The sequence below is a fragment of the Ostrea edulis genome, chromosome 2 (assembly GCF_947568905.1).
Source record: "Ostrea edulis chromosome 2, xbOstEdul1.1, whole genome shotgun sequence".
NCBI classification, from domain to species: domain Eukaryota; kingdom Metazoa; phylum Mollusca; class Bivalvia; order Ostreida; family Ostreidae; genus Ostrea; species Ostrea edulis.
The window spans coordinates 74,134,920-74,143,814 of record NC_079165.1 but is presented as its reverse complement, the minus strand read 5'-3'; the positions used below and the strand labels follow the sequence as shown (position 1 = coordinate 74,143,814).

The following is an 8,895-nucleotide window of genomic DNA, read 5'->3' as shown; positions in this document are numbered from 1 at the left end:
CAGACCAGGCTGACTATATGCAGAGACTCAGACGTGTTGTGGAGAATGTCTTAACCCTCAGTCCCTCTAATTATCAATGAACTCGTCCATATAGAGCCTAACGTGCGATGCTCGTTCACAAATGTAAAGAACAATCTCATGTGAATATTTTTTTCCATCATTTTGTAAAACAGACAACTCTGTTTACATAGCACTCATAATTTAAATAGACTCTCTTTGTTTTAAATTTCGTCTTTTGACTATAGGATTATATTGTTTGGAAAACGTTTGGGGAAACCTTTTTCATACACATCGAGTAAGTAAGGAGGTCTACATCAACATAAAATATCCATGTATACAATGCGTGATGATCTAGGGAAGTTGAAGTTTAACTCCCAAAAGTTTCCAAGTTAATATCTTTTAAAATACTGGTCATTGTCTAGGTCCTAGAGATAGCATTTCTAGTGACATTCTAGATTATTTGGGCATGTTAAGAGTGGATGACAGAGCTATTCAACTAAGATTGAACCATGTATTTAATATATTTCATGGTAAAGCCCCACATTATCTCTATGATCAATTTGTTCTAAACAATAATAATACTAGAAGTGCTACAAACAAAAATTTTATCATACCTAAGATAAAAGGCAAAGAATCTTCTAGTTTTTATTGACAATGCTATCAAGAATTGGAATAATTTACCTTTAAGGAAAGTTTTTTTTTTAAAAACCCTGTAAAGGCCTTATTAGCCAGCAAGGCAAGGAGTATAACCAGATAACATGTCCAATTTTGTTTAATAATTACTAGTACTTTTTATGACTTTAGTATTCTAGTATAACATATGTCTGATTTTTTTCATTATTGGCTGCCAAAAAAATCTAACGATTAACATGATTTATAAACACTCTTCCTATAAATCCTCATGTAAAACTGATCCGCTATTGTAGCTTTACCCTACTCCTGGAGTCATCATTCGAACAATTTTGAACCTACGTTCTTCAAGAAAGCTTTCATAAGTTTTTTTCATTCCTTGTCCAATGGTTCTTGAGAGAAATTGTTTAAACTTGTTTACAGAATTTCACTATTCCTCTATTATTTCCCTTTGAAAAACGATGTTAGCCTTTATTTCAGGAATTTTGAATCTTCTTTATACAAGGATGTCTTATAGCATATTTGGTTGAAACTAGCCCATTGGTTATGGTAAAAATAAAAAAAAAAAGAAGATATATACAGACGGATGGATAGACAGAGTGGGGCCAGACAAAAGGTAGTCATAAAAGCGTACTTGGGCTTATAACTCAGTTAACCTCATGAGTAACCATAGCCTTGTTGTTGATGAGAAAAAGTTTTAAAAATCCCTCTCTACCCCACACCCACCCCGTGGCCATCATTTCAGCAAACTTGATTCTGCATTCTATGAGGATACTTACATATTGATATGACTATCGAAGGTCTTCGGCTCAGGTGGGCTAAAAATGTAATAAGGTTACGGGCAGACGAATTGACGGATGACTAACAATAGGTAATCAGAAAAGCTCACTTGTGTTATAGGTTAGATGAGCTAGAAAGGATAGGCCAATATGAATGCACACCTGTATGTGTTCTTTATGGAGATCATGTTTGCATGGATAAAATATACTTTAATTTGTTAGGTGATAGCCAATCACAAACCAATTTCTATTTAGGGGTGGGTATCGTTGTGTCAAACAAGTGTATATAAACCATGAGTATGACAAACACCCAAAATCAATAAAAGCGTGCAATTGAGGGTTTCAAAATCATAGTTTATCGACCATTCAAAATATATATGGTAACATGCGTTTATTAATGGTAAATATCTGTTGAACACTCACCTCAAATTGTTTCAAGTTAAGTATGACAGATTTTTTTTTACAGTAGGTCAAAGTATGGTATATTTTTCGAGATTTTTCTCACATGTAACCTTCGTTACTGAGTCCTTGACATGATAATATTTAAGATAAACATTAATTTTCCATGTATTATTCCATAATTTGTATTGGAATTGACTGAGCATATATTTTTCTAATTTGCGAAAGACAATAAATACAGGTTTTCAAAGAAAATATTTAATCAACACAACAAGAAATTATCTGCTGTAAAAGTCAGCAATAAGATTTTAAGAGCGCAAAATAAACGACTAGATATCACTTTCAATATCTTTGAAATGGCAAAAAATAAAATTGATTAACAAATATTCTCGAACAGTTCAATATGTATGAAACATGAAAACAAAAGACTAGCAATAGATATAGAACGATAGCTTTTTTGTATGTAAATGAAGTAGCGCTATAATTATGTAACGTATGTTTCAACACTTACACAACACTACATCCATGAAAATATTGTGCCAAAACGATGCCACCATCAGTTATTCTTTACGATTGATGTTGCAAAATCATAACGACATCACTTAATTCAATGGAAATACCAATTTTAATAGAAATATAACGTAGACAAGCAAAACTTTTTACCAAATGTGTCTTTTCTTCTGAATTTGTTAATTTGCAATAAATGTGCGATTAAAACAAAAGTGATAGATTGATGTTTCGCTATTTAAATGCTCATGATTCTTATAGAAATAACAGACACATGTTTTGAAACCTGGATTGCTCTTTGTTATAATAAACAATGAAAGTAACGTATGTTTCTTATTTTTCCTTTCATTACTATAAACACATCATTTCTATTCAAAAAATGGAAAGAATCATATGTACCCATTTCTAACAATCTGTTTACAATAATAATATAAAGAAAATGTTTAATTTCCCAACATTTTAATTAAATGTATATCGAATCTTATGTTTTTGTTGCTTATTTTGGAATACCTTTCCATAGAAACTGTCAGTATGATCCACCACGCGGTGTTATGAATGAATATTTAACGATGTCCCCTATTAATTTTGAGGTCAAAAGGACAACGGTTAAACTACTCTGGACATACGCTATTGTCCGTTGAGAAATCTTTCCTTGATAGACATCAAACTTGAAACACTGGTGCCCCTTATGAATAGATGACCCCCATTGGATTCCAAGTCACAAGGTCAAAGGTCATACAAAATTACTCAAATGACCAGTTGCTTATAAGTATTTTGAGAGGCAAAACTTACATGTATCATTATGGTAGCCTTTGACCGGTAGTTAAACCTTTATTTTCACTGTCTATACAGACATTCTACCTTTTCAGTATTGCCACAAGGGGAGCATATAATATTATTTCGAAAACATTTTTTCATGGTTGTTCTTATGTTTTAATACATTTTTTTTTCATGGTAGTTATTCTGTACTTCTACTCTCACAAGCGCCATTTCTGAAAAAAATAAATAAAAAATTAAAAACAAGTAGAATAATATTACGTAATGGAATTTGTGGTAACATATGTTACACTCAGATAAAATATTTTTGAATGATTTCTCTATAAGATTGCATAGAACAATCATCAGAGATTAGTCCCTTCATTTCTAAGATATATTATGAAAAGATGCTGAATTCTAGCAAATTGATAAATATAGAGTTGCATAGTTACATGTATCATAAATAGGACAGGAGCAGAGGAAAACATGGCCTGTATTTCTTGCAGAGGATATCTGTATATGCTAGTGAATACGGGAACAATAACACATTTGTTTCTTCATAACATAGTTGATATTCAACAAACATATCATTAATGATGATATTTTGTCAATATGTAGTTCAATATTTGATGTCGAATCAAGCATTTCATTAAGTAGCATACGTTACTTTGAGTAACGTATGTTACCAGCATTCTACTCAATGTAATTCTTACACCAGAAGAATTTCGAGATATTTGGAATACGATATACATTCTTTGATATCAGAAGAACAAATTCAGACCAAAACATTTCATCTGCTTAATCAATATTGTATATCAAACATTGCAGTTGTTGTAACAGTACTTACCGTAAGAGAAAATTAATCCTAATTCTCAAAGTTTAACACGTATTGACTTTCAAACTCAAATGTTCATAGTAGACGTTCATGTCGTATACCACATCATGCAGAGAGAGAGCAAAAATACGCTGGAAATTGTTCTATCATTCCCTTTAATTAATTTCTCGGTAACGAATGTTACATCACGAATGTTACATCTTGACACGTTTGTCAAATTTCAGACCAACCAATGACTTCTGCAAAAGAAATGTTTATATTTTCATTCTCTGTACACTACGAGATTTTCATAAAAGGGGTAACATTTGCTCTGCAAATACGTTTTCATAAAAAAATTAGTGTATCGTATGTTACATTTCTAAAATCAGAATTCAAAATTTTGAGAATATGATGACTTCTTCTCAATGCCACATCCAAATATCGCTTGATGAATATTTTCACACAGTTTTTTAATATTTTAGCGCCAAAATAGATCAAAAACATAAAGATAATACGAAATCTTTGTCCATACATTGGGTGTTTAATTGACCCTATAATCACATAATATAATCTGGCGACATGGAGTAATATATACACCACTGCTTAAAATCATACGCAAAAGTTGTTAAACTTTTATTGAATGAAAATTTAGGAAATACAAATGATATTAACGCAAAGAAAATTTAAAAACACGCTCTCAGATTTTTATATTTGCTTGTTCAATTTTAAAAATTGAGTCGGCGACAGTCACGTACGTTACAAAATTAGGGTATCTACGCTTCCTACCAAGTTTATAAGTAAAGGGGAAATAAAAAGTATACCATGCCTAGGGAGGCTATGGGTCCATGAATGTATAGCACACAAAATATATGATTTGGTATAGCTTATTTTCTAATAAAGTGCCGGCGACATCGATTGCACGCTTTTATTGACTTTGAGTGAAAATCGATGTATTTATATCGGAAAGATGGGGAGGAATAATTACAGCTCAACTGAAGTAGCTGCAAATATGTCACAGCCACTTCTTACTGATGGCATGCTCATTTCCGCAGGGGGAGTGATCGTTCTTGAAAACCTAGCTGCAATGTTTATTTTAAACCGTTGTATAAGACTTAATTTTCAAATCAAGATCCTCTCAATGAATTTGACGTTATCCGATATTTCCACCGGAGTCATCTTGTGTTTTCCGCTTTCCGTCTACCAGTATGGAGATAACTGCGAATTCAAGAAGTACCTGGCATTTTCCTTCCTCAATGTGTCTTTGTTCACAGTGACAATGTATAACCTTGATCGCTGCTTTGTCTTTGCATTAAGAATGAAATACTACAAGTACGTGACTAAATTCCGATTGATTTTTCTCTGTTCATTGTTTTGGGTGACTGGAGTAATCACTTCGTATCTCATGTTTTACAGCGAAGATTTGCCTTTCAAAATTGGTTGTAGGTTTGTGTACGAGTTGAAGAGGAACCCTGTGAGCCAAATCACAAAATATCTACTTTTATCTACCATAGTTTCCAATATTTTCATGTACGTTTATTTACTACATTACATTCGCGGACGTATTCGTCGAACTGGAGATGTACAAGTTGAAAGTTCCTCTGTCGTCACAGACCAACAAACTAATATCACCAAGAAAATTTCGGTCATCACCGGTACCTTTCTACTTATTGCTACTCCATACTATACCACTCTTGCATTTCCCATACTCGATTACAGTACACCGTGGGGTAAAACAACCAACAATGTTTTTGGAATGTTGTTTTTCCTAAACAGCGCTATGAATCCGGTGTTTTATATTTGGAGGATGAATGAACCACGTCATCATTTGAAACTGTTAATCATGCAGTGGAATACGGCATATTGCGAGAAGCTAAAACAAGAATACAATCAAACTGTTGCCTCATACAATATGACTGCCACATCGAATGAGGAAGTAAGGACTAATACACATAAAGTGTAATGGAAGTGTGTAGCTTCATCGAGGAGATTATTCTGATGTCGTTTGATGCGTTGACATTTATTTTGTAAACATTATTGCACAAGTCAAAAAATCTTTCTTCAGCTTGTTTGCTTGTTGTAATATTTTCTCGTCAGTTCTTAGATTTTTCTAGAAAATCGTTGAAATCACAACGTTTTAGAAATATCCTGATTTGATCTAAAACGTTTGATAGACAAGGATCTAGATGAATATGAAGACAGAATGTTTGAATGAATCTGTTATGTCCTTTTACCACTCATATATTCAGAATACATAATGCGACACTACACAAATATAGAAAGTTGTATTTGTATGTAAAGGCTGTAGAAAAATGTTCTGAATACCACAATTGCCAGATGTTTGTTGATGTATACATTAAAACAAAACGATATGGCGACAGAGCGTAAGTGCATATATATGCGTGGATCCAGAAACCACTCCCAGAGAAGTAGGCTCCAGTCCATGATTGTCGGTTTCACTTCATGATTGTTAGGTACTTGGCAATTATAGATTTTTTAAAGGTTAAATGAAAATTCAACCCGAGGTTTTTCAAGCGATACTCATTAAGTAAGGAGATAATTTGCCATGAACAGGAATATGAGACACTGAAAACTTAAAACAAACGAAAACTACAACGTAATATAATCAGGGTTTTCGAATTTTGACAGACGTAACAGATGATGAACACTGTATATTTTCAATATTACCTGTTAATGATATCAATGATCAGCCAAAAACATCTAACGATTTTGTCATTGATTAATTTGTTTTAAACATTCATTTAAACAATAGTTTATTCACAAATGAATGAATGCGATTGGGCATCAGCCACAATCTATTGCAGCTCTTTTTAATTATTGTGCACTTTTAGACAGTATCGATGCATACAAAACGCTACACATTCGATAATTTTCAAGATTCTTTCCTTACTTTATTGCCTACTACGGCACTAGGGTCATCCGTCGCTTTCAGAAATATAAACTTCCTCGCAACAATCCGGAAAAAAACCGGACATACTTTAAGGATATTTTAAACATTCCTATTAAGACTTGACAACCATGCCATGACGTCATGAAATCACATCTCCGCACCAAATAATCTGACTCTACCAGATTAATGAACTTTACAAATAAATTTGAGTAAAATTGATAGCATATATTGTAATGAGAAAAAAATAAGAAAATTGTATTTTTGTGTTGTTTGTTTTGATTCTGAAGTGCAGTTTTGATTTCCCTTCTATAACATTATTTGGTGCGGAGATGTGATTGTGTGACATCAAGACATTTTCGTCAGACCTTGGTGAGAATGTTGACAATGTCGTTAAAGTATGTTCATTGTCGGATTATTGCGAAATCAGACTTCCGAAGCGACGGATGAGGAGGAAAATAATTTCTGAACTTAACCGTGTTTGAAAATAGGTTTGTTTCGGCGAATTTAATAATACAATCGCACCCGAATCGAGGAGGGGGTCAAAATGTCGTTGCAAGCATGTATTTGAAGGTATCTTAATATTAAGACGTGTCCTAAGTGTGTCTTAGAACATGTCTTAGACTACACAGTTTCGCAAAGTTTTCCTAAATTAAGGCTGCACCATAAGTTTGTCCTGAAGTTAGAACAGCATAACCCTTGTACTACGATCATCATAGGCTTGTATAAATATGGCAGCAGCCATGATGTTGATGCGAAATACTCACAGAAACAATGAAAGGATATTTAGAGACATTGAAAACCCGCTAGATTGCTTAAAGTTTCTCAGCTGAGAAATTTGGGGGTCCTTTTCTTATTCATGATACACCAATCCATGCAGGTTTTCGTTTGAAAATGTTCTACACCACTCAAATATGTTTATACAGGTATATTGAGTCGTACCGATATTTGTTATTTATTGTAGTGCATAGTGTTCCTAGTTTTGATGCACTTTTAATTAATTTTAGATTAAGTATATATTTATAAACATAGTATTTGATTTATCTCGCATATATATACATCTATGTACAGTTCTGACAGTGGTCCTTTTCACACAAACATTTTGTGTTTAAGATGAAAATTTTAAAACAATATAATTCTTGTAAAATTCTACGCTCATATATTTCTGAATGTGCGAAACTAAGTACATAATCATATTGGTGGTGAAACCCTATTCTTATTCGGGCACAATTTCACTAAGCTGAGTACAAGACAAAGACAGGTTTATCTTTATCTTCGTCGTAAGATTACGCTACACTGTAACTGTATCCTTAGAGCTGAATATGAGAGAAAGGTGAATTTGTCAAAATTTGTTTTTCTTACATTAAAATCGCTTTCCTCAGATCTTATGTTTGTCTTAAATGTGAATCTATTCGATGCCGCGTGGTGGCCACTGTCTCAAAGGAGGAAAATCTTACTGCATGTATAAACGTCTAATGGAAATTTATCAATAAACACTCATATACCTAAGTAAATCTTTTTCAAATGCATCAAAAGACATTCAGATAACCACATCATATATAACTGCTGTATTTCAGAGTGAATTTTGTTTCATTTATATGACTTTTTAACTTGAAAAACGGTTTCTAAATATTACAAGCGATATATTGCATAGGAACGGAATGTGATTTTTTTTTTTTTATAAATTTAAAATATGATTCATTGGGTATGAAGTTCTAAATATATAACTGTTTCTGCATCTCAACACGCAGTTTACCATGAATGTGTAAACCTCATTAGAGAAAACACCATGTATAAGTGCGACGTCCGATGGACTGTCCATCGTTTTCAAACCAACTGTCTTAGGTTCGTTAAACCTTTGAATTTCTCCACAAAATGCATATACTAACCCATCATTCTAGACAAGAGAGACCCTCCAGTTCACAACACCAAGAAAAATTCGCCTTTTCGGGGCATGTAAGGAAGGAGCGGCAAAACAGTACAATCACTACCTTATTGATGAAGACTATAAGATCCGCGTTGATGGTTTAAATGGTTATGCCATCCCACTGTCCTAACACTGTTTCATTTGTGCTAATTCATATGGATGTCATATTCATTTGCGA

General features: G+C 33.1%; 1 long non-coding RNA gene across 1 annotated transcript; it reads right to left on the bottom strand.

Annotated features, from left to right (window-relative positions):
• Positions 1–1,746: 1,746 nt before the first annotated feature.
• LOC130051566 (uncharacterized) lies at positions 1,747–4,818 on the bottom strand. The gene is made up of 2 exons (XR_008799827.1): positions 3,919–4,818; positions 1,747–3,307 (listed from the first exon to the last, which is right to left on the bottom strand). It is a non-coding gene; the product is annotated as an uncharacterized LOC130051566 (long non-coding RNA).
• Positions 4,819–8,895: the final 4,077 nt, after the last annotated feature.